Genomic DNA, 27,203 nt, shown 5'->3' with positions numbered 1-27,203 from the left:
GGATCTTGCCACTACAGAGAGTACAGAGTAGTTCTTCTCTGGGGAGCCAGGTCACCTGAAATGGTCTTGCCCCTGCAGTGCTGACTCAGGGTACCCTGCTAAGCATATGGGGCCCCAGAATCAAGAGGAACAGGCTGGGACAATGTGGGGCCAGCAGGAGACAGTCCCAACATGGATTGTTGGGATCTGCATTAGCCCTAAGACCAAATTGATATAAAAACCAAATTTCAAAATATTGACATTTCCCACAAACTGGAAATTCTGAGTCTTGGCCAGCTGTAGGTAGACACATTCCTTTTCCTGCTAGGAGCAAACAGCAGCTCTATTGTGTCTGTGTCAAGATGCAACATCATGCCACCCTTTCTGATCTCCCTTACACCTCCTGCAGGATGCATTTGTCCCTGGGTGACTCTGTATCCCTGGCCTGGAGGGTGCTGCACAAGCTCCCTTTCCTTAAGTGCTTGGGTGACTTACAGTGGCAGATCTAGCATGACATCGTACCGACCACTCACTTTGTGCTTGGCCTCCTCCCCAAGGTATCAGTGCAGTCCCCCTTCTGCTCAGTCTCAGATACATTTATTTTTTTTATTCTTTCCTTCACTGCCCCTGTTTGATTCCTTTCTCTGATTTTTTGTGTGGAAACTTTTCAGCAGATTGGGACTGGTTTACTCCAGGCCCCTGTTTATTCTGGGAATGACGTATAGTAGTGGCACACAGTCTGTTTCCTGCCTGGCCAATTTGTTACTGGCTGTTTTGAAATCCTTTAAGTACAGAATGACGGTGATGGAAAGGTGTGCTGTGCTGTGGCTGTTTTGTGTGCTGATCATGACTCAGCTGCAGATTAACTATCCCTTTTATAAACTGACTTGTACTCTGGACACCTTTCGGTTTAGCAGGTATGTTTAATAAAATTTGGGGTGAACTTGGGGATGGTGATGCCTTAGGGTATGTCTACACTATGAGGGTAGTTCGATTTTACTTAAATCGAATATGTGGAATCGATATTGCAAAGTCGAACATGTGTGTCCACACTAAGGAGAGTAATTCAACTTTGTGAGTCCACACTAACGGGGCGAGCGTCGATATTGGAAGCGGTGCACTGTGGGCAGCTATCCCACAGTTCCCGCAGTCCCCGCTGCCCATTGGAATTCTGGGTCGAGCCGCCAATGCCTTCTGGGTAAAAAAATGTGTCGTCATCCGTCCGTCACTAACGCCCTCCTTCCCTCCATTAAAGCGCCGGCGGGAAATCAGTTCACGCACTTTTCTGATCTGTGACAGCGCGGACGCCACAGCACTGCGATCATGGATCACGCTGCAACCATCGCTGCAGTTGTGGCCGTTCTCAACACCTCGCAGCTTATCATACACCTTTCCCTGAGGCAGATGCAGAGAAATCAGGCGAGGAGGCTACGACACCGCCGTGATGGCCTGAAGTCGGAGAGTAGCACAGAGCTGTCAGAAACCACGAGCCCCAGTGCCCAGGACATCACGGTGGCAATGGGTCATGTGGATATTGTGGAACAGTGATTCTGGGCCTGGGAAACAAGCACGGACTGGTGGGACCGCATAGTGCTGCAGGTCTGGGATGAATCCCAGTGGCTGCGAAACTTTCGCATGCGGAAGGGGACTTTCCTCGAACTTTGTGAGTTGCTGTCCCCTGCCCTGAAGCGCAATGACACCCGGATGCGAGCAGCCCTGACTGTCCAGAAGCGAGTGGCCATAGCCCTCTGGAAACTTGCAACGCCGGACAGCTACCGGTCAGTCGCGAACCACTTTGGTGTTGGCAAATCTACCGTGGGGGTTGTTGTGATGCAAGTAGCCAACGCAATCGTTAAGGTACTGCTCTCAAAGGTAGTGACCCTGGGAAACGCGCAGGTCATCATAGATGGCTTCGCCGCGATGGGATTCCCAAACTGCGGTGGGGCTATAGATGGGACTCACATCCCTATCCTGGGACCGGACCACCAGGCCAGCCAGTACATCAACAAAAAGGGCTACTTTTCAATGGTGCTGCAAGCACTGGTGGACCATCGGGGACGTTTTACAAACATCAACGTCGGATGGCCGGGCAAGGTTCATGACGCTCGCATGTTCAGGAACTCTGGTCTGTTTAGACGGCTGCAGGAAGGTATTTACTTCCCGGACCACAAAATAACTGTTGGGGATGTGGAGATGCCTACAGTGATCCTCGGGGACCCAGCCTACCTGCTAATGCCCTGGCTCATGAAGCCCTATACTGGCGCCCTGGACACAGAAAAAGAACTGTTCAACTACCGTCTGAGCAAGTGCAGAATGGTGGTGGAGTGTGCTTTTGGCCGTCTCAAAGGGAGATGGAGAAGCTTACTGACTCGCTGTGATCTCAGCGAAACCAATATCTCCATTGTTATAGCAGCTTGCTGTGTGCTCCACAATCTCTGTGAGAGCAAGGAGGAGACCTTTATGGCGGGGTGGGAGGTTGAGGCAAGTAGCCTGGCTGCTGATTACGCCCAGCCAGACAGCCGGGCGATTAGAAGATCCCAGCGGGACGTGCTGTGCATCCGGGAGGCTTTGAAAGCTAGGTTCCTGAGTGAGCAGGGCAACCTGTGACTTTTCAGTTTGTGTACAGAAAAGCTGAACCTGCCCCGTTTCTTTACCAGTTCATTTTGACTATCCTCTCCAGTTACATACCCCCTTCCCCTTCCCAAGTTCTCCCTCCACTGTGTCTGCTGGGCTGCCTGGGCTCGGGAGCAGCCCATTAGTTCTGAGAACATGTCTTCACGCGTCTTCTTCTTCCTCCACCTAATCTGCGCTAGCCTCTGGGAGTGTGCTGACAGGCTGGGTTGGGAGACAGTCGCAGATGTGTCTGTGTGAATGGTAAATAGGGAGTGAATTCCTGAGACAGATAAATGATGTTGTGTACAAAGAACCTACTCTTTCTCTGTGAACAAAACCATGCACTCCACCTCTCACATGCGCACTCAGGACAAGGTCGAATTTTCGGCCCTCGCCTTCAGTGCCTGTGGACTTGCGGTGGTCTTGGAGTGATCTGAGAAGCATGGCTGGACACCTGAACTTCTGTAGCGGGCAATCATGGTAAGCCGTAGACTTGTGGCTGCTTAAAACTCTAATAGTAGCACTGGCCTCCTTTCACATTGAAAGCAATGCCAGTCTCAATGCCAGCAATCAGGCAAGCATGAACTCGGCCCCTGTCCCACCCCCTCGCGGCTGTCCCAGGGAAAGATCCCTGTATGCTGCCCCTCTCCCTCCACCGCGTGGCTGTAAAGCAGTCCCAATACTAACATTCCCCTCCCTAATTCAAAGCAGGGCATCATGAGTGACATCACCCTCATGAGGATCTCGGACAGCGAGAAGGAACGCATGCTGAGGGAAAGCATGCAAAAACCAGGGCCGTATGCCGCTATGCTGTGCCGTGCGATGATCCCTGAATACTTGATTGTGTCGTGACGGGGAAACGTGTGCTACCACGGAGGGCCCAATAAGATCGCCCTACCCAGGAACCTGATGAACAGGCTGGAACTGTACCTCCATGAGACCTACGAGGAGTTCTCCTATGAGGATTTCGCGTCTATCCCCGGCCATATTGACCGGATTTTCGCTTAGGTGCACTGGGACTAAAGAGTGGAGCGTCTTGGGCTGCATAATCATGAATACCCGGACATAGTAAAAAAATTTTTAAATAGTTGGGACTAAATAGTGAAGAGCCCAAGGCAGAAAAATCATGAGAAACCCTTTGTTGATATTGTAAATATTCCAGTTTTGTTGCAGATAAATGTTTATATGTTTAAAGCACTTTAGGAAATAAGCCATTTTAAATATTGTCAATAATTCAGTTCTGTTAAAAATAAATGTTTAGATGTTTTGAGCACTTACTGCTTGATTCTTCCCCTGATTCTGTGTCCGGGGTAAGGGATGGGGACGGTTGGTAGGGGATCTCGGTAAGGGTGATGAAGAGCTCCTGGCTGTCGGGGAAATCAGCGGTGCCAGCGCTGTCGACTGCCTCGTCCTCCTCATCTCCTTCTTCATCTTCCCCGTCCGCTAACATGTCCGAGGAACCGGCCGCGGACAATATCCCATCCTCAGAGTCCACGGTCACTGGTGGGGTAGTGGTGGCGGCCGCACCTAGGATAGAATGCAGTGCCTCGTAGAAACGGGATGTGTGGGGCTGGGATCCGGATCGTCCGTTTGCCTCTTTGGTTTTTTGGTAGCCTTGTCTCAGCTCCTTGATTTTCACGCGGCACTGCGTTGCATCCCGGCTGTAGCCTCTCTCTGCCATGGCTTTAGAGATCTTCTCGTAGATCTTAGCATTCCTTCTTTTGGAGCGCAGCTCTTAAAGCACGGACTCATCGCCCCACACAGCGATGAGATCCAAGACTTCCCGATCAGTCCATGCTGGGGCCCTCTTTCTATTCTGGGATTGCACGGTCACCTCTGCTGGAGAGCTCTGCATCGTTGCCACTGCTGCTGAGCTCGCCACGATGTCCAAACAGGAACTGAGATTCAAACTGCCCAGACAGGAAAAGGAATTCAAATTTTCCCGGGGTGTGGCTGGTCAGAGCATCCGAGCTCGGACTGCTGTCCAGAGCGTCAACAGAGTGGTGCACTGTGGGATAGCTACCGGAGCTATTAGCGTCGATTTCCATCCACACCTAGCCTAATTCGATATGGCCATTTCGAATTTAGCGCTACTCCTCTCGTTGGGGAGGAGTACAGAAGTCGAATTTAAGAGAGCTCTATGTCGATCTAAATAGCTTCGTGGTGTGGACGGGTGCAGGGTTAATTCGATGTAACGGCGCTAAATTCGACATAAAAGCCTAGTGTAGACCAGGCCTAAGTGATTCAGGTGTAATGTTTGCATAGAGTGGATTTATCTGTATTTATTCCTGTCAGTGTGTATCATGTCATGCATAATAGCCAATAGTTTATAACACTTTTAAATGTTTTATAGTGAATAAAGATTTTTTTCACATCATGTCTCATCTGTCAGAATAAGCCATTCCCCATCTCTCTTTTGAGCTCTTTCTCTCTCATCAGTGAAGGCTGTTCCCCCAAATCTGTCTCTTTCTGTCTCATCATAGATTCCAATGCCAAAAGGGACCATTGTGATAATCTTGTCTGACCTCCTGTCTAACACAGGCCATAGAACTTCCCCAAAATAATTCCTATAGCTGATCTTTTAGAAAAAAACATCCAATCTTGATATAAAATTTGTCAGTGATGGAGAATCCACTATGACCCTTTGCAAATTGTTCCAGTGGTTAATTACCCTCACTGTTAAAAATGTATGCCATGTTTCCAGTCTGAATTTTTCTAGCTTCGACTTCCAGCCATTGGATCTTGTTATACCTTTCTCTACTAGACTGAAGAGCCTATTATTAAATATTTGTTCCCTATATAGATACTTACAGACTGTAATCAAGTGACCTCTTAATCTTCCCTTTGTTAGGCTAAATAGATTGAGTCTATCATTATAAGGCATGTTTTCTAATCCTTTAATCATTCTTGTGGCTCTTCTCTGAGCCCTCTCCAATTTATCAACATCTTTCTTGAATTGTGGGCACCAGAACTGGACACAGTATTCTAGCAGTTGTTGCACCAGTCCAAATACAGAGGAGGTAAAATAACCTTTCTACTCCTACTTGAGATTCCCATGTTTATGCATCCCAGGTTTGCATTAGCTCTTTTGGTTGCAGCATCACACTGGGAGCTCATGTTCAGCTGATTATCCACCATGACCCCCAAATATTTTTCAGAGTCCCTGTTTCCCAGAATAAAGTCCCTCATCCTGTAAGTATGGCTACATACTTTGTTCCTAAATGTATATATTTACATTTAGCCCTATTAAAACACACATTGTTTGCTTGTGCCCAGTTTACCAAAGGATCCAGATCGCTCTAAATCAGTGGCCTGTCCTCTTCATTATTACCATTTCCCAAATTTTTGAGTCATCTGTAAACTTTATCAGTGATGATTTCATGTCTTCTTCTAGGTCATTCAAAAAGTGTTAAATAGCATAGAGCCAAGAACCAATCCCTGTGGAACTCCACTGGAAACACACCCTGTTCAATGACTATTCCCCATTTACAATTACATTGTGAGACCAATCCGTTTTAATCCATTTAATGTGTGCCACGTGAATTTTATATCATTCTAATTTTTTAATCAAATGTTGTGCATTACCAAGTCAAACGCCTTACGGATGTCTATGTATATCACATCAGCACTGTTACCTTTATCAACCAAATTTGTAATCTCATCAAAAAAAGATATCAAGTTAGTTTGACAGTATCTACTTGCCATAAACCCATGTTGATTTGCATTGAGTATATTACCCTCCTTCAACGCTTTACAAGTCCTGTATCATCTCTATTATCTCACCCAGGACTGATATCAAGTTGACAGACCTATAATTACTTGAATCATCTTGTTTACTCCTTTTTAAAAGAAGCACAACATTAGCTTTGTACCAGTCTTCTGGAATTTCCCCAGTGCTCAAAGACTTATTGAAAATCAGCATTAACAGTCCAGCAAGCTTCTCGGCCATCTCTTTTAAAGCTCTTGGAAGCAAGATATGTGGACTTGCTAACTTAAAAATGTCTAACTTTAGTAGCTTCTCTTTAACATGAACCTGAGATACTAATGGAGTATCATATGTTATCACCATATGATTAGACTATATCATCTGTTTTTCCTCTAAATACAGAACAGAAATATATTTGAATACGTTTGCCTTTTCTGCATTATTATTGATAATTCTTTCATTTCCATCTAGTAATGGCCCAGCATCATTGTCAGGATAATTTTTGTTTCTAATATATTTCAACAACTCATACTTATTGTCCTAATCTCTGGTGGCCATAGAGTTCCCCTTATGACCCTTTGCTTCCCTTATCAATTTTCTACAATTCCTAACTTCTGATTTATATTCATTAATATCAACTTCCCCTTCTATTTGTTATATACTTTTTAAAATGTTCACTTTGCTTCTAAACCAGGTCGTTTCTTTAACCAGTATGGATTTCTTCCTCGATTGTGGCTTTTGGGGGATCTAGTAAGGTGTTCTTAAATGATCCCCAATAATCATTCACATTTTTTCTGATTTAATTATTCCTCCCACTTGATATGACTCATAATTGTTTTCACCTTTTTGAAATTGGTCCTATTAAAGCACCAAGCATATGTAGTTCTGGTCTGGACTTTATTCTGCTTGTACATTATAAATATAATCAAGTCATGATCATTATAGGCCGTTCCCCATCTCTCTCTCCCTTCCCTGTCAGCAGATCAGTTTCTCAGCATTTGCAGTCTCATCTATCAGTCCGATTCATCTTTCCCTGTTGCCTTTGGGGAGAGAGAGGAAAAACCACAATCTGCCTTTCTAAAGAAACTGATGGCAGCCACAGGCATTAATATGAGAAGCTGGGGAGGGTGTCATTTTTCACTCAAGCTGACATTCAAGCTGTTTCATAAATATGAAATCAAACCAAAGGGCTCAGAATGGGCCTCCACTCCTTCCTCCTTTGGCTGGGAATGACTGTGATATTCTCTTCTCCAACTTCAAACAAGGGAATAACACAAGCAAGTAAATCCCCTAGGATAAGGGAGTGAATGACAGGATGTGCCAACTGATGCACCAGTGACGTATCTACCATTTCCAGGGAAGAGTAATCAAATTACTCAAGGAGGGCATTGGCCACTATTGGTTATGGCAAATTTTCCTGAGGTGGGTTTGCTCTTTGACTGCATGAGACAACTGGGCTGACATTTTCCCATCATTGCATGGGACGGTGGCTCTGTGCCCAGTGACAGTTCACACAGACACATGCACAAACACACCCCCTGCTCTTGGGGGTGAGTGCCTGGTTCACATCAGGCTGCCAACAGCCTTGCACAACTTGCACCACACTACAAGAAGGATGTGGAAATATTGGAAAGAGTCCAGCGGAGGGCAACAAAAATGATTAGGGGTCTGGAGCACATGACTTATGAGGAGAGGCTGAGGGAACTGGGATTGTTTAGTCTCCAGAAGAGAAGAATGAGGGGGGATTTGATAGCTGCTTTCAACTACCTGAAGGGAGGTTCCAAAGAGGATGGAGCTCCGCTGTTCTCAGTGGTGGCAGATGACAGAACAAGGAGTAATGATCTCAAGTTGCAGTGGAGGAGGTCTAGGTTGGATATTAGGAAACACTATTTCACTAGGGGTACATCTACACTATCTAAATTCGAATTAATCTCGTAATTTGAATTTGGGAAACAGATTGTATAAATTCGATTGTGCGCGGCCACACTAAGCACATTAATTCGGTTTTTAACCACATTAATTCGGTGGTGTGCGGCCACACTACCCCATTAATTTTAACCACATTAATTCGGTGGTGTGCGGCCACACTACCCCTAATTCGAATTAACAAAATCGATTTTGGTGCTACTCCGCTCGTCAGGGTGGAGTACAGAAATCGATTTTAAGTGCCCTTTAATTCGAAGTAACTGGCTCCGTTGTGTGGACGGGTTAAGGATTAATTCGGATTAATGCAGCTAAATCCGAATTAAAGTCGTAGTGTAGACCAGGCCTAGGAAGGTGGTGAAGCACTGGAATGCGATACCTAGGGAGGTGGTGGAATCTCCTTCCTTGGAGGTTTTTAAGGCCCAGCTTGACAAAGCCCTTGCTGGGATGATTTAGTTGGGAATTGGTCCTGCTTTGAGCAGGGGGTTGGACTAGATGACCTCCTGAGGTCCCTTCCAACCCTGATATTCTATGAACTTTTGTACCTTACCGTAGATGTGTAATCCTGGGAGCTCCCATTAAAATTCCTGACTATGCCTGTGGAACAACTCAAAAGAGCCTGTGTCAGAGAACCATCTGAGGTTTTACAAAGTGCTCACATCAGAAAGGGGGGAATGCACACAGCAGGAAAAGCATGGAGAACCTCTCTGCAATAGATATTATCAGCCATGATAGCCTCCTGGGACCATAGGCAACCAGGTGTAAGTTAGAGCAGCCCTGAAACTGCTCTAGTTTACATCAAGGCCTAGTCCTATCATGACTGGCCCCAGAATTGTGGAGCTCGAAAGGTGTTGTAAAGCTATCTTTCTCCCCACCTTGGGTCCTGTACCAAGAGCAGTGCAGGGTGAAACCCAGAGGGTGAGGCTGCACTGGAAACCTGTGTTGATCTGGAGGGCCAACCTGTAGGAAAGCTCAAGTGGGCACTAATCAGTATGGATTTCTTTGAAACTTCCCAGATCCTGGAAACTAGGAAGCCTTTAAGAGTGATTATATTTATGCCTGGTATAAATGAATATCTAGCCCTATACTGTATGAAAATAAAATCATATTCTAGTGCAAGGAGGGTGCAGTGGGTTTCTGTGGCATGCAGATCAGCAAAGAGAACCAAGATACTCCTATAGCGTCTGGAAAATGATGTCCACTTCCAGGGAAAAAAAATGTGGCAAGTGGATGAGATAGGACCCCAAAGTTACTCCACTGGAGAGCACGGTTAGAATCAGCAGTATGAAAACATGGACTCTAGTGTGCAACAGGGGAGCTAGGTCAATTAAACTGCTCCCCCAAAAAAGAGGCCCTGGAATTTTAAAATATAAAATCCACTGGGGCAGTATAACACCAAGGACTAGGGGACTGATTCCCCATGGCCGTCTGTAGTCATTCGCACTTTGCAAAGTGGGTGTAAAACCTTGCCACTCTAGACTGCGAACATTTTTACATAAGGAGCAACTATAACAAACGTACAGACACTCAGCCGGGGGTATTGAACTTGTAACCTTCACCAGTGAAAGCTCAAACTTAGCTAAAAGGGCAGGCCTCTAAGGGTATGTCTACACTACAAAATTAGGTCGATTATATAGAAGTCGATCTTTAGCAATCGATTTTATACAGTTGATTGTGTACGTCCCCACTAAGTGCATTAAGTTGGCAGAGTGCGTCCTCAATACCGTAGCTAGCATCGACTCACGGAGTGGTGCACCGTGGGTAGCTATCCCACAGTTCCCGCAGTCTCCGCTGCCCATTGGAATACTGGGTTAACCTCCCAACGCCTGATGGGGCAAAAACATTGTCGCAGGTGGTTTTGGGTACATGTCATCACTCTCCCCTCCCTCCCTCCGTGAAAGCAATGGCAGACAATCGTTTTGGGCCTTTTTTCCTGGGTTACCTGGGCAGACGCCATAGCATGGCAAGCATGGAGCCCGTTCAGCTCACCGCTGCTGTTGTGAACATTGTAAACATCTCATGCATTATCCTGCAGTATGTGCAGAACCTGGCTAAGAGACGGCAGCACGAGGACGATTGTGAGGAGGACATGAACACAGATGTTCCTGAAAGCACGGGCTGTGGCAATTGGGACATCATGGCGGCAGTGGGGCTGCTTGATACAGTGGAACACTGATTCTGGTCCCAGCAAACAAGCACAGACTGGTGGGACTGCATAGTGTTGCAGGTATGGGATGATTTCACAGTGGCTGCGAAACTTTCACATGCATAAGGCCACTTTCCTTGAACTTTGAGTTGCTTTCCCCCGCCCTGAAGCACAGGAATACCAAGATGAGAGCTGCCCTGACCGTTGAGAAGCAAGTGGCGAAAGCCCTGTGGAAGCTTGCAATGCCTGACTGCTACTGATCAGTCGGGAATCAATTTGGAGTGGGCAAATCTACTGTGGGGACTGCTGTCATCCAAGTAGCCAGTGCAAACACCGACGTTCTGTTATCAAGGGTAGTGACTCTGAGAAAAATGCAGGTCATACTGGATGGCTTTGCTGCAATGGGATTCCCTAACTGTGGTGGGGCGATAGACGGAACGCATATCCCTATCTTGGCACCGCACCACCTTGTCAACCAGTACATAAACCACAAGGGGTACTTCTCAATGGTGCTGCAAGCACTGGTCGATCACAAGGGCCGTTTCACCGACATCAACGTGTGATGGACGGAAAAGGTGCATGACGCTCGCATCTTTAGGAACTCCGGGCTGTTCGAGCAGCTGCAAGAAGGGACTTACTTCCCAGACCAGAAAATTACCGTTGGGGATGTTGAAATGCCAATAGTTATCCTTGGGGACTCAGCCTACCCCTTGCTCCCATGGCTCATGAAGCCATACACAGGCAGCCTGGACAGTAGTAAGGAGCAGTTCAACTATAGGCTGAGCAAGTGCAGAATGGTGGTAGAATGTGCCTTTGGACGTTTAAAAGCTCACTGGCGCTGTTTGCTGACTAGATTAGATCTCAGCACAACCAACATTCCCATTGTTATTGCTGCTTGCTGTGTGCTGCATAATGTCTGTGAGAGTAAGGGGGAGACGTTTATGGCAGGGTGGGAGGTTGAGGCAAATCGCCTGGCGGCCGATTTTGAGCAGCCAGACACCAGGGCGATTAGAAGAGCACAGCAGGGTGCGCTGTGCATCAGAGAGGCTTTGAAAACCAGTTTCATGACTGGCCAGGCTATGGTGTGACAGTTGTGTGTGTTTCTCCTTGATGCAAACCTGCCCCCTTTGTAGATTTTAATTCCCTGTAAGCCAACCACCCTCTTCCCTTCGATCACAGCTGGCAAAGGAAATAAAGTAACTATTGTTTTGAAACCATGAATTCTTTATTAATTAAAAAAAAAGTGAGATAACTGACAAGGTAGACCGGATTGGGTGGGGTGGTGGAGGAGGGAAGGACAGGGTCACATTGCTTATTGTAGCCACACTACAAATCAAAACTGTTTGAATGACAGCCTTCTGTTGCTTGGGCCATCCTCTGGAGTGGAGTGGCTGGGTGCCCGGAGCCTCCCCCCTGTGTTCTTGGGCATCTGGGTGAGGAGGATATGAAACTTGGGGAGGAGGGCAGATAGCACATGTGCTTTATGTACAAGGTTGCATTTTGCCTTTTTTATTGAGCACCTACTGGTATGGTGACACATCACACATGGCTGGGCAACCGAATTCAGTTTCCAGGCAGCCATGTTAAGCCAATGGGTACGTGGGGTTGGCTTCTTACGCCTTCATAACATGTGGGAAGGGTTTCAAACTGCAGCGCCCTCCTTTCCCATAGCAAGCAATGCCGGCTGGGTTTCACATTTAAAAGGAGGGGCTGCGGTTTTCGGGTGGATGTGCAGCACACACCTCCCCCACCCCACCGCGTGGCTATTCTCAAGGATGATCCCTTTTAGCCAAGTGCAAACAGCCCAGCATGAACGGGGTCCTTTTACTGTTCCCTTACAAAAATTCCCCTATTTCAACCAGGTGACCATGAATGATATCACTCTCCTGAGGCTAACACAGAAAGATATAGACCCAATGTTGCTTGAATACAACCAAAACCCAAAGCATTCGCTGCCATGCTTTGCGCTGCAATGATTCCAGACTACTTGCTACTGGCTTAGGGTATGTCTACACTACGGGATTAATCCGAATTTATATAATTCAAATTTGGAAAACAGATTGTATAAAGTCGAATGTATGCAGCCACACTAAGCACATTAATTCGGCGGTGTGCGTCCATGTACCGGGGCTAGCGTCGATTTCTGGAGCGTTGCACTGTGGGTAGCTATCCCATAGCTATCCCATAGTTCCCACAGTCTCCTCCGCCCATTGGAATTCTGGGTTGAGATCCAAATGCCTGATGGGGCCAAAAACATTGTCGCGGGTGGTTCTGGGTATATCCTCCCCCCTCTCCAGGAAGCAACGGCAGACAACCGTTTCGCGCCTTTTTCCTGGGTGAACAGTGCAGACGCCATACCACGGCAAGCATGGAGCCCGCTCAGCTCAAGACAGCAGTCATGAACATTGTAAATACCTCGCGCCTTATCGTGCAGTTTATGCTGAACAAGAACCTGGAAAACCAGGCGGCGAGGAGCAGGCTACAGCAGCGCGGCGACGAGAGTGATGAGGATATAGACATGGAATTCTATCGAACCACGGGACCCGGTGCTTTGGAGATCATGCTGTTAATGGGGCAAGTTATAGCCATGGAACGCCGATTCTGGGCCCGGGAAACAAGCACAGACTGGTGGGACCGCATAGTGTTGCAGGTGTGGGACGATTCCCAGTGGCTGCGAAACTTTCACATGCGTAAGGGCACTTTCTTGGAACTTTGTGACTTGCTTTCCCCTGCCCTGAAACGCCAGAATACCAAGATGAGAGCAGCCCTCACAGTTGAGAAGCGAGTGGCAATAGCCCTGTGGAAGCTTGCAACGCCAGACAGCTACCGGTCAGTCGGGAATCAATTTGGAGTGGGCAAATCTACTGTGGGGGCTGCTGTGATGCAAGTAGCCAAAGCAATCACTGAGGTGCTGCTACAAAAGCTAGTGACTCTGGAAGATGTGCAGGTCATAGTGGATGGCTTTGCTGCAATGGGATTCCCTAACTGTGGTGGGGCGATAGATGGAACCCACATCCCTATCTTGGCACCGGAGCACCAGGGTGCCCAGTACATAAACCGCAAGGGGTACTTTTCAATGGTGCTGCAAGCACTTGTGGATCACAAGGGACGTTTCACCAACATCAACGCGGGCTGGCCGGGAAGGGTTCATGATGCTCGCGTCTTCAGGAACACTACTCTGTTTAAAGGGCTGCAGCAAGGGACTTACTTCCCGGACCAGAAAATGACCGTTGGGGATGTTGAAATGCCAATAGTTATTCTTGGAGACCCAGCCTACCCCTTAATGTCATGGCTCATGAAGCCATACACAGGCAGCCTGGACAGGAGTCAGGAGCTGTTTAACTACAGTCTGAGCAAGTGCAGAATGGTGGTAGAATGTACATTTGGCCGTTTAAAAGGTCGCTGGCGATCGCTACTGACTCGCTCAGACCTCAGCCAAAGAAATCTCCCCATTGTTATTTCTGCTTGCCGTGTGCTCCACAATCTCTGTGAAAGTAAGGGGGAGACCTTTATGGCAGGGTGGGAGGCTGAGGCAAATCGCCTGGCTGCTGATTACGCGCAGCCAGACACCAGGGCGATTAAAAGAGCACACCAGGAAGCGCTGTGCATCAGAGAAGCTTTGAAAACCAGTTTCATGACTGGCCAGGCTACAGTGTGAAATTTCTGTTTGTTTCTCCCTTCATGAAAACCAGCCCCCTTTATTGACTCATTCATTCTCTGTAAGGAACCCACCCTCCCCGTTCCCCCAGCTTTCTTTCAAAGGAAATAAAGTCACTATCGTTTACAAATCATGTATTCTTTATTAAGTGATTATAAACATAGGGAGAGAACCAAGAAGGTAATCTGGGTGAGGTTTGGGAGGAGGATAGGAGGGAAGTAAAAGGCCACTGAACAAATTCAATATAATGACAGCCTTTTGGTTGGGCTGTCCACTGGGGTGGAGTGGGAGGGTGCACGGAGCCTCCCCCCCCCCCGCATTCTTACACGTCTGGGTGAGGAGGATATGGAACATGGTGAGGGGGGAGGGAGGTTATACAGTGGCTGCAGCGACACTCTGTCATCCTGCTGCCGTTCCTGAAGCTCCACCAGATGCCAGAGCATGTCCGTTTGCTCACGCAGCAGCCCCAGCGTTGCAGCCTGCCACCTCTCATCTCGAGCGTCCCTCAAGACCTCACGTTCACTGGCATCTTTCCTAAATTTAGATACAGTGTCCTTCCACTCATTCAAATGAGCTCTTTCATTGCGGGTGGATTCCATTATTTCTGTGAACATGTCGTCTCGCGTCCTCTTTCTACGCCGCCCTATCTGAGATAGCCTTCGGGACGGAGGAGGGAGGCTTGAAAAATTTGCAGCTGCTGGAGGGAGGGTTGAAAAAAAGGAGAGAAGTTTTTAAAATGATACATTTTACAGAACAACGCTTATACTCTTTCATGGTGAAAAACACTATTCAGATTACATAGCACATGTGATTTCAGTACAAGGTCGCATTTTCCATCTTAATATTGAGTGCCTGTGGCTTTGGTGTTAGAGATCACAGACGCAGGTCCGGGCAACAGAATTCAGCTTGCAGGCAGCCATGGTAAGCCATTGTCTTTCGGCTTCTGCGCCCTCCTTTCCCACATACCAAGCAAAGCCTGTTGACTGCTGCGGTTTTCCCTGTTAACCTTCAGCAGCAGAAAACAAACTACCTCCCCCCCCGCATCCAATTCTCTGGGATGATCGCTTTATCCCTCCCCCCATCGCGTGGCAGGTATCAGGGAAGATCCTTGCAGAAACCAAACTAACCCCCCGCCACCCCCTCCTGCCATGAATTCCCTGGGATGATCAATGTACCCCTCCCCCGACCGCGTGGCTGGTAACAGGGAAGATCCCTGCTAGCCAAACGCGAAAAGCTCAGGGCCAATTCCCCCACCCTGTGCTTGGCTAACTGTAGGGAAGGATTTCTTTTCAGCCACAGGCAAACAGCCCAGTAGGAACAGCCACCTCTGTCCCCTTAATTAAGTTCCCGTATTTCAACCAGGTTCCATGAGCGATATCACTCTCCTGAGGATTACACAGCAAGATAAAGAACGGATGTTGCTTGAATGCCAGCAAACACCAGGACCATACGCTGCCAGGCTTTGTCAGGCAATGATACCAGATTACTTGCTGCAAGCATGGCGTGGTCAAATGTCCTACCATGGAGGACGGAATAAGGCTGCACTGCCCAGAAACCTTGTGGCAAGGCTTTTGGAGTACCTCCAGGAGAGCTTCATGGAGATGTCCCTGGAGGATTTCCGCTCCATCCCCAGACACGTTAACAGACTTTTCCAGTAGCTGTACTGGCCGCGAATGCATCCCAAGTCCTCAGGGAAAATTAAGCATTAAAAAACGCTTGCTTTTAAACCATGTTTTATATTTTAAAAGGTAAACTCACCTGAGATCCCTTCCATGGGGTCATGGTCTTGGCTACTGGCTTGGGAGGCTTGGGAGGGTACTTCAGTCAGGCTGAGAAAAAGATCCTGGCTGTTGGGGAGAACGGAGGGCTGGGTGCTCTCTGCAAGCTCGTCCTCCTCCTCCTCCTCCTCTTCCCCATCCGCAGAATCCTCAGGTGTAGCTGATGAGACTATCCCCGACCCGGAATCCACGGTCAGAGGTGGGGTAGTGGTGGCGGCCCCCCCTAGAATTGCATGCAGCTCGGCGTAGAAGCGGCATGTCCGCGGCTCTGACCCGGAGCGACCGTTTGCCTCCTTTCTTTTTTGATAGGCTTGTCTGAGCTCCTTGATTTTCACGCGGCACTAATCTGAGTCCCTATTGTGGCCTCTCTCCATCATGCCCTTGGAGATTTTTTCAAAAGTTTTGGCATTTCGTCTTTTCGAACGAAGTTCTGCTAGCACTGAATCCTCTCCCCATATAGCGATCAGATCCAGTACCTCCCGTACGGTCCATGCTGGTGCTCTTTTTCGATTATCAGCCTGCATGGTTACCTGTGCTGATGAGCTGAGCTATCTGTGGTCACCTGTGCTCTCCACGCTGGGCAAACAGGAAATGAAATTAAATTTTTCCTGGGGCTTTTCCTGTCTACCTGGCCAGTGCATGCGAGTTCAGATTGCTGTCCAGAGCGGTCACAATGGTGCACTCTGGGACAGCTCCTGGAGGCCAATACCATCGAATTGCAGCCACACTAACCCTAATTCGAAATGACAAAATCGATTTTGGCGCTACTCCGCTCGTCGGGATGGAGTACAGAAATCGATTTTAAGAGCCCTTTATTTAGAAATAAATGGCTCCGTTGTGTGGACGGGTGCAGGGTTAATTCGATTTAACGCTGCTAAATCCGAATTAAAGTCATAGTGTAGACCAGGCCTATGTGTGGTAAAGTGTCCTACCGTGGAGGACGAAATAAGGCAGCCCTCCCCAGAAACTTTCTGCAACGGCTTTCAGAGTACCTCCAGGAGAGCTTCATGGAGATGTCCCTGGAGGATTCCTGCTCCATCCCCAGACACGTTAACAGACTTTTCCAGTCGCTGTACTGGCCGCGAATGCATCCCAAGTCTTCAGGGCAAATCAAACATTAAACACTATTGCTTTTAAACCCTGTACTGTAGTTACAAATGTAAACTCACCAGAGAGGACTTCTCTGGCTTCTGGGTTGGGGATCCTGCCTTGGGAGGGTATTGGCTCCAGGGTGATGAAAAGGTCCTGGCTGCCGGGGGAACAGATTCACCGCTTGCCTGCTGCGCATTCTCCTCCTCCTCCTCTTCCTCATCCACAAAATCCTCCTTCCTGTTGCATGAGACTCTGTCCCCTCCCGCCCTTGCAGATGTTCATGACAGTGGTGGGGTAGTGGTAGGGTGCCCCCCTAGAATGCCATGCAGCTGATCATAGAAGCGGCAATAATGGGGCTCTGATCCGGAGCGACCATTTACCTCTTTTGTCTTTTGGTAGCCTTGCCTGAGCTCCTTAACTTTCATGTGGCACTGCTGTGTGTCCCTGTTGTAACCTCTGTCCACCATGCCCTGTGTGATTTTGGCATATATATTAGCATTTCTTCTTTTTGATCAGAGTTTGGCCTGCACAGATTCTTCTCTCCATACAGCAATCAGATCCAGTGTCTCCCTTTCGGTCCATGCTGGAGCTCATTTGCGATTCTGGGGGGACTGCATGGTCACCTGTGCTGCTAAGCTCGCCATGCTGACCAAACAGGAAATGAAATTCAAGATTTCCCGGGGCTTTTCCTGTGTACCTGGCTAGTGCATCGGAGTTCAAAGCGCTGTCCAGAGCGGTCACATTGGAACACTCTGGGATAGCTCCCGGAGGCCAATACCATCGAATTATGTCTGCACTACCCAGCAAGGTCGAGTTTTAGCACTACTCCCCTCGCCGGGGAGGAGTACAGAAGTCCATTTTAAGAGCCCTTTAGGTCGACGGAACGGGATTGTTTGTGTAGACGCATTCATTCTAAAATCGACCTAATGTGGCTAAATTCGACCTAACCCCGTAGTGTAGACCAGGGCTAAGTGTGAGACAGTTCTGCAATTAGAGAGACCCACCACTCATGGGCGTCATGATCTTTAACCACAAGGTTGTTATACAGGGCAATGGAGGCTCCAGACTGACCTCTCTGTTATAACACCAGACGATACTCTGCCTCTGGAGTGGGCAGGAGCAGGAGAATTGGTCAGGGCTAATGACAAGAGCTCTTTAGTGGTAGGGAGGTGGAAGTTCTGACTAACATCAGAAGGCGCACTCCTCATGTGTCTCTGAGGTTACTCTTTCCCTTTGTTTTTAATTGTGGTCTTTCCTGTATGTGTGAGGTTACTCTACTCTTCCCTGCACCCCCTGCCATATTTCTGAAATTGCCCTTCTCCCTTTGGGTGAGGTTACTCTCCCCTGTATTACTGGAGCAGAGTGAACAAATGCAACTTTCTGTCTGTCAAACCCATAGGCTTGAAGAGCAACACACGCAGCAACAGAAGCAGCTCTCCAAATGCCCTGGCTGCTGAGGTGCAAATAGAGGCATTTGGAGCAGGATTTTGAAATACAGAGGGTGGGGTTGAATGGTTAAGGACCCAATGATGCATTTAGGTTGCTGCTGCATTTAGTCTAAATTGCTCAAAAATATGAGGGGTTGCCTAGGACATTTTCTCCAGGGGCCTGATTCAACAGCCCCTGAAGTCAGTGAGACCCTTTCCCTTTATTTCACTGGGCACTGAATCAGACCCGTTGTGACTCAATGGGTGAGGGGATTGTCTCTGGTGAGGGAGCCTGGTACCTCTAGACACAGGTTCAATTCTAACCTCATATACATAGATTGTGAGTGTGGCAAGAAATTGGTCATTATCTGATAGCTACTTGGTGGGTCTCAGACCAGTTCCTCGAGGAAACACATCACTGTGATTAGTACTAATTAGCTTACTCATTGGCAGTCTCAGAATAGAGACCAAGGGCTGAACAGAACATGGATGCTGAACTCCCTTCTCATTCCTAGTGGAGGTTCCTCTAGGTCGGAGTTAGGAGCAGTGGTTGGGAAACTCGCATTGACTGTGCTCAAACTGTTCTGTGGAAAGTGGACCTCATCTGAGTAGCTTCTCTGAGTTAATGATCTGTTCCATTACCTCCTAAATTTAGGGTGTGCTTGCTAGGCTGCATAAATTCATTTGCCACTGAGCAAACAATGGGAGTGTGATGGGGTGAAACCCACCAGAGGGAAGAAAGGTTTTAGAGCTACTTAATTACATCTGTTGCACCTGGGCCATAATGAACTAGTTGCTTCTCAGCTGCAGCCTTCAGTGGTGGGATGAAGAGGCATTAGGTGATTACCTGATAGGACACCTGGGCCTCAAAGGCAAATTCAATCTGAAGGGAGGAAACAGAGAGATTCCTGTGAAGGGGACAGTCTGTAGGAAAACAAACAGCTCAGAAGGATGCAGTCTGAGGGCCAAGTGCTCAAGGCTGGAGCTGGGGAGAGACTCTGGAGTAGCTAAGGAGTTTGAAGACAGAGCGCAGAAGAAAGGCGGAATGGGTTGAGAGACCTTTTAACATTAGTCTGAGCTTTTGTTGCCCAAAAGGGATTAGATTTAGATGCCTCTCAGCCAGAAGGCTGAGTTGCGTGCAGAGGCCAATGACCAGCAGATGAAGATCCCTACATCATCATGCCCCGATGCCAGGGGGCGCTGTAATGATGAGTGCACACCATAAAAGGGAGGAATTTACACTTCCCCTCTAATTCATTTTACCCACTTTTCTTTCACCACCAAAACAATTTCATTAGCATTCCCAACCTTTCTACAGGCATAAAGCAACATGGAAAAAGACTGAATAAGTGCTTGCTGCTTCCCTTCCTGTTTGCAGAAGGATAAGGTTAATTATTCTCCTATTAAAACAAAAATTAAACATTTTCTAAGCTTTTATCCTGTTCCTGTTTGTCTTTAGTTCCTCAACTCCTAAAAAAACAATGTTTCAAAATAACCCAAAATTGATGCAAACAGAATAATTGGCAAGGCGTGAAAATACCTCCCGTATCCTGGAGACAGGCTGTGTTGTTGGTCGTTTCTTAATTTTCACTCTATTAAGGTAATTTCCTGTGACTGTGGCTTTTCCTGCAGCCGTTCTCACATGCTGCCATCTCTTGTTTCTTCATACAGGCTTTTTTTTTTTTCCTGGGCAGGGAAAGAAAAACAAAATGTAAAGCTGCTTCTTCAGAATCCAAGAGTCAGTTATGCTGATCCCTGAGCAAAATGAAAACCCTGGAAAAGCAGGAAAAGGGGAACTGTGAAATGGTTTGGTGGGCTACTCACTCCAGTTTCCACATCAATGCAGTGGTTTCTAACTAGCGTCCTTATTGTATGCTATTTTATTGTAGCTACGTTGGTATTGCATTGATACTAGGCAGACAAGGTAGGTGAGAATATCTTTTATTGGACCGATTTCTATTGGTGAGAGACACAAGTTTTTGAGCTTACACAAAACTCTTCTTCACCAAGAGTTTTGGGGCCTTAGCCACACCCATATGTTTTTTGTCTTTGGTTTAGTCTCCTTCCTTGATGATACATGCTATGTGCCCCTGATCAGAAGGTGAAGCTGAAATGTCTACTGAAGCTAGAAACTGGCCCAAACTACAACCTCAGATCTGAACTCTCCTGGGCTTTGGAGAAGTTCAGCTCCAATTCCAAATTTTGCAGCTCAGGCCCATCCCTAATTGAAACAAATGGTATATTTTCAGATTTGTAAGTAATGGCAGAAACCCAGGTTAGATTTAGGAGACAGTGAATTGTTCAGATGAAATAAAACTGAAAGCTTTGCCCAAATCTCAAACTGATCCCATGTCTGAAGCCATTTTAAAGAGTTGGAGAAATCTGGTTAAGCTTATTTTACTCTCCTTATTTTTCTTTTTCTTTGCACCACTTTACTTCTTGCTTCCAGTCAGGACTGAGAGTATGTCTATATTGGAGCTGGGGGTAGAATGCCAGATGTCCAGTTTTTTTACCAGAACACCCGATTGAAAAGGGACCCAGGTGGCTCCACTCAGCCAGGGCCGGCTCCAGGCACCAGTGCAGCAAGCAGGTGCTTGGAGCGGCCAAAGGGGAAGGGGCGGCACGTCCAGCTCTTTGGCGGCAATTCGGCGGCGGGTCCCTGGGTCCCTCTCGGAGGGAAGGACCTGCCGCTGAAGTGCCGCTGAAGGAGAAAGCGGCGCAGTAGAGTTGCCGCCGATCGTGATCGCGGCTTTTTTTTCCCCCCCTGCCGCTTGGGGCGGCAAAAACCCTGGAGCCGGCCCTGCACTCAGCACTGCTGACCGGGCCATAAAAAGTCTGGTTGGCAGCACAGCGAGGCTGGCAGGCTCCCTGCTCAGCTCCACGTGGCTCCCGGGAAGTGGACAGCGAAAGGGTGGCCAGGGAGGCTCCACGTGCTGCCCCTCCCCGCAAGCACCACCCCGAGCACCAGCTCCACAGCTTCCATTGGCCGGGAACCACAGCCAATGGGAGCTACAGGGGTGGTGCCTGGAGGTGCGGGCAGCTCAAGGAGCCACCTGGCCACCACTCCGCCCAGGAGCCGGAGGAAATGTCATCACTTCCCGGGAGCTGCCTGAGCTCAGCACTGCCCACAGCACGCATTCAAACCCTCTCCCACACCCCAACTCCCTGCCCCAGCCCTTAGCCTCCTCTCTCACCCAAACTCCTGCCCGGAGCCTGCACCCCACCCCCTGCCACAGCCCCCTCCCGCACCTTGAACCCCTCATTTCTGGTCCCAGCCCAGAGTCCACACCCCCAGCTGGAACCCTCACCCCCTCCCACCCCTCAACCCCCTGCCCCAGCCCAGTGAAAATGAGCAAGTAAGCGAGGGTCAAGGAGAGTGAGTGATGGGGGATGGAGTGGGCAGGGCCTTAGGAGGGGCAGGGCAAGAGTGTTCGGTTTTCTCCAATTAGAAAGTTTGCAACCCTAGTTGGAGGTATTATTTCCAGCTTGGTTAGACGTACCCATGCTAGCTCGGATTGAGCTACTGCACTAAACATAGCAGTGTAGCCACAGCAGCACAAGGAACAGGAGGGCTAGCTGCCCCGAGACCGTACCTACGTTTTCAGACAGGATCGTATTCATGGTGGCCAGCCCGTCCTGCCACTCCCACCACTGTGGGCACACCTCTCTTTTTGGCATGCTTGATCAGAGCTAGCATAGGTAGGCCTATCTGAGCTGGAATTTACATCTCCAGCTACAATGTAGACATAATCATAATGTGAAAGTGCTGGCATAATAAGAGAAAGTTTCAACTGCAACCAGGAAGTACCAGTAATCTCGGGGTGAATCTTCAGTGCATGAAAACATGACTAATTGAATGGCCAGCTACGGTATCATAAGCTACCAGTGCTAGCTGGAAATCCAGGAGCAGTGATAGATCCAATAGGATCATGAGGCTGTGAATCATCCTGGTGGAAATCAGGTAAACAAGCTCAATAAATGATGCAGCCATGGTCTCTGTCCAGGTCTCTGAATATTTCCTTCTGCCAACACCCATCACCTCCATCTTAAATGGATTGAGTCACAGCCAGTTAGCTGCGTCTTATCTCTGTATGACACAGGGAGAGCAATGAGAACGTGATCTGTGCTCAGTGGAGGCAAGAGTTTGGTATCATCAGCCTATTGATAATGCTGCTTCCCCAAACAACTCACCATCTTCTCCAGCAACAGCTTTACATACTCACTCACTGAACAAAAGGGGGGAGAAGATGGAACCTAGAGAATGACACATGGAAGAAAACATGGGGAGGTAGAACAGTCACCTAGCACTAATTCCTGGGAGTTCTCAGAGAGGAAGGGAGGAATGCACTGATAGGAACAACTGGATGACAGATAGAGTAATTAGTGCCTTATACAAGTATACATATGTTCACATTTAGCACTTTCACCTATAAATTGCAAAGTACGTTACAAAGGGGGCGAGTTCTCATTCACACCATTGTGCAGGCTGTAGAAAGGGCACAGACAAGTGGAGTGACTTGTCAAAGGTCAGTGACAGAAGTGGGAATGGAACCCAGCTCTTCCTTCTTCCACACCAGGGGTCGGCAACCTTTCAGAAGTGGTGTGCCGAGTCTTCATTTAGTCACTCTAATTTAAGGTTTCGCGTGCCAGTCATACATTTGAACATTTTTAGAAGGTCTCTTTCTATAAGTCTATAATATATAACTAAACTATTGTTGTATGTAAAGTAAATAAGGTTTTTAAAATGTTTAAGAAGCTTCATTTAAAATTAATTAAAATGCAGAGCCCCCCGGACCGGTGGCCAGGACCCAGGCAGTGTGAGTGCCACTGAAAATCAGCTCGCGCGCCGCCTTTGGCACGTGTGACATAGATTGCCTACCCCCGTTCCACACTATGCCTCTTCACCAGCGCACACTGCATGCCAGACTAGTGACAGGTGGGTAGATTCCACAGATAAACTGGCAGACAATACCTCGTAGCCTGTGGCATCCAAAGCTGCTGTTACATCCAGTAAACTCAGCCTGTCCATCACTGGAAGGATAACATCAGCCTCTGATACCGCTGGTCTAATCAAAGACTGAAAGATTCAGGTTAGTCAGCAATAAATGGATGTGAATCATTTCTACATAAGGCATGTTGAATGCAAATAGAAAACAAAAGTTGTGGACACCAGCCAGGAAAGGGCAGTGCGTTATCCCCACTGCGTTTGAAAAGCACCTTCAAAATGAAACAATCTGTACTTGCAGGGACACAGGAGGAGCCAATTGCAATTCACTTTGTGATGGGGAATGTGGCAGATTCCCACGCAAAGTTGCTAGTCAGCCATCTCAGTCAGTGGAAATATGTGTTAGTCGTGATTGGCAAAAAAACAAGCCTATAGGCAGATTTGCATTAAATAGGCACCCAATGATTCAGATGCTTTTTCTAAAATTGCCCATAATCCTGGGCCCATACAAATGTGCTGGGAAGTGATCCTGGGAATTACAGACCAGCTAGCTTTACTTGCAGCTAGGAAAATTGCTTGAAAAGATAACTAATTATAGAGTTATAGCACACCAAAAGAAACATGATACGAGAGGGACAAAGCAACATACCTGTGGTAAAGGAAAATTGTCTCTCTCCAATCTACAAGAATTCTTTGAGTGCACTAGCCATGATGGATAAAGAAGAAACTTTTTGAGAGTCCAAATATGCTTTGTAGAAGCCCCTCACAAATGCCTATTAAGGAACTGGCTCCCAGCACTCCAAGGATGGTGGGACAAAATGCGATGGAAAGCTAACTTGCCCTGGCCTCTGATGTACCATGTCCTTCTCTTGTGCACTGAAGATTCACCCCAAGATTGCTGCTTCTTCCTGTTTGCCGTTGAAACTTTCTCTTATTATTCCAGCACTTTCACATTATGGGTATGGCTACGCTGCAGCTGGAGATGTAATTTCCAGCTCAGTTAGGCCAGGGGCGGCTCTATGTATTTTGCCACCCCAAGCACGGCAGTGAGGCTGCCTTCGGCAGCATGCCTGTGGGAGGTCCACCAGTCCTGCGCCTTCGCCGTTCCCGCCACTGAATTGCTGCCAAAGCCGCGGGACCGGCGGACCTCCCACAGGCATGCCACCGAAGGCAGCCTGACTGCCGCCCTCATGGCGACCGGCAGGCAGTCCCCGCGGCTTGCTGCCCCAGGCACGTGCTTGCTGCGCTGGTGCCTGGAGCCGCCCCTGAGGTAGGCTTACCAGTGCTAGCTCTGATTGATCCAAAAAGACAGAGTTCAAAGCCCTAAGTGCCTCCTTACTGTTGGGACGTGCTCCTCTTGATGGCGCATCAGAGCTAGAATCCAACAGAATCTAACAGTAAATATTCCCCTTGATGGAAATGGCTCTTTAGAAGAATAAAGGAGCCACCATCCCTTATATGTCTTGGGGTTGTTTGGCTCTACAGATGTGCATAATTTGGTAATTTGCATAGCTATTAAAGGCACCCTCTTTGGGACACACCTTATGTTATTCTCTAGCGGGCCCCTCTGGATGACTGGAGGAACTGCACCTAATCCTCCTGCTGCAGAGGACGTCAGACCTATTGTGGAACTGAAAGTGGAAGGATTAAAGGGGAAGAGAGGCAGATAGGGCGACCAGATGTCCCGATTTTATAGGGACAGTCCCGATTTTTGGGTCTTTTTCTTATATAGGCTTCTATTACTCCCCACCCCCATCCCGATTTTTCACATTTGCTGTCTGGTCATCAGAATCTGGGGGTGGGAGGAGAGGGACGGCCTCAGAGGCTTCACACAAACAGAGTAGGTGAAACCAAAAGAAACCGCAGCTCCCTGGAAATCGTGAGTTGCCCATAGCTTTTTAATCAATCCTGCTCACTCCTATTAACAATAGCAAAGCAGTTCCCATTCAGAGGGAAGCACAGAGGAGAGGGGGAATGGGAAAGTAGAGTGGGAGAAGGAGAACAGACTGGAAGGGAGGGAAGAGAATGAGGAAAGTCAAGGAGAGGGCGCACAGGGAGAGAGGAAAGTGAAGGAGAGGGATAGATTAAAAATAGGGTGGGGTGGCCTTGCTTTGTGGAGTTCTAAATTTTGCTAATCTCACATGGTTTTTGAGATCATCATGAGCTGATGCATGTCTTCTAATTAAAACTCAGTGCCCAGAGTAGTCAAGTCAAGGCAGGGTGTTTAAGGTTAGGCTCCTTCATGTGCACTTAGCCACCTAAATAGGGGCTGGTCTACACTGGAGGAGGGATCGATCCAAGATACGCAACTTCAGCTACGCGAATAGCGTAGCTGAAGTCGAAGTATCTTGGATCGAATTACCTGGGGTCCAGACGGCGCGGGATCGATGGCCGCGGCTCCCCCGTCAACTGCGCTACCGCCGCTCGCTCTGGTGGAGTTCCGGAGTCGACGGTGAGCGCGTTCGGGGATCCATATATCGTGTCTTAACGAGACGCGATATATCGATCCTGGATAAATCGATTGCTACCCGCCGATACGGCAGGTAGTGAAGACGTACCCTAAGCATCCGAATTTTCAAAAGGCGCTGAGCACCCAGCAGCTCTCACTGGAGGCCAGCAGGATCTGCTGGGTGCTCAGCACTTTTGCAAAATCAGGCCTCTCTTATTTAGGTCCTTAAATATGGATTTAGGTACTTAACTTTAGGCAACCAGGTTTGAAAATTTTGGCCCACGTGGTCTTTTTCCTGCAAAGATGAGTGCCACCCTTTTAAAAAAATAAAATACATTGCTAACAGCCTGGGCTCAAACCTTCCTACCCTCCCTGAAAAAACTTGGTGGCCCTAGGACACGGCAGAAGCTGTATCTCTATTTCCATTAGTATTTTCCTTCTCCCCCTTTCTGCCCTTTATTTCATATTCACACTTTTTCTTTTTCATGCCTCACTCTTGGCTGCATTTTCACCCTACTTGTTCAGGGGAGATCTTCTCTGTTTTTACAACCGTCTCTGCTCCTTTTTTCAGTCTTTCCTAAGGAAAGCACAAATCTGGAAACATCTGAATTCAATTTACTTGCATCTGATGTTTCCAAGGATTTGACATTAGGCGAGACAAGTTTGCCCATCCCTAACTAGTAGCTATTTGATTGCCCTCTTTCTAGTAGCAGGATTTTGCCTAGCCTAGGTGCCTGTAGTAGTCAGCTCGGTAAAGGGAAATGAATTTGGGATTCATTCACACCCACACAATCAAGTGCTGAAAAGGTGAAGGGAGACATCCTTTTGTTACATGATTTAAATTCAAATTAGTTTTGAACGCCATGTGTAAGAAGCATCCCATTTACAATGCAGAAAAACACCAGAGCCTGATGGCTGACACATCTTGGACAGATAACCTTTAAAGACAAGAATATGGGCGCGGAATTAGTGCGAAATGAAAGTGAGTCTGTGATTTAATATAAAGAGTTAATTACCTGTGTCAGGGAGTAGACCAAACAGCTCGGAAATTGTCTCATTTATTGAAATTAACTGAAGTGAAAAAAGATGTTCTCAAAAACTAGCTAATTTATGGAGTCCTGTAAATGGGAGATAAAGGGTCCAATTCTGCCCTGAGTTACACCAAGGTAGCTGAGGGGATTGGGTCCAAAGGATTAAACAGAGACTTTTGCTGAGCCCATGTAAAATGGAGTATTATTGTCACCTTGTATTTCTTGTGTAAGCTCAAAAGCCTGTCTCTCTCACTAACGGAAGTTGGTCCAATAAAAGATGTCACCTCACCCACTTTGTCTTTCTAATATCTTGGGACAGGCAGAGCTACAACACCACTTTGTCACCCCAGTACAGAAATCCCCAACTCAAACTCATGACATCAAGGCCTTTTGCCATGACATCACAGTACACACTAAACTGGGAGTTTTTTTAATGTCCTCATGGCAGCTGTGTCA

The sequence above is a fragment of the Terrapene carolina genome, unplaced genomic scaffold (assembly GCF_002925995.2).
Source record: "Terrapene carolina triunguis isolate 2854851 unplaced genomic scaffold, T_m_triunguis-2.0 Scaffold242, whole genome shotgun sequence".
NCBI lineage: Eukaryota > Metazoa > Chordata > Testudines > Emydidae > Terrapene > Terrapene triunguis.
The sequence above is the reverse complement of the archived record's forward strand: the minus strand, read 5'-3'. Positions refer to the sequence as shown.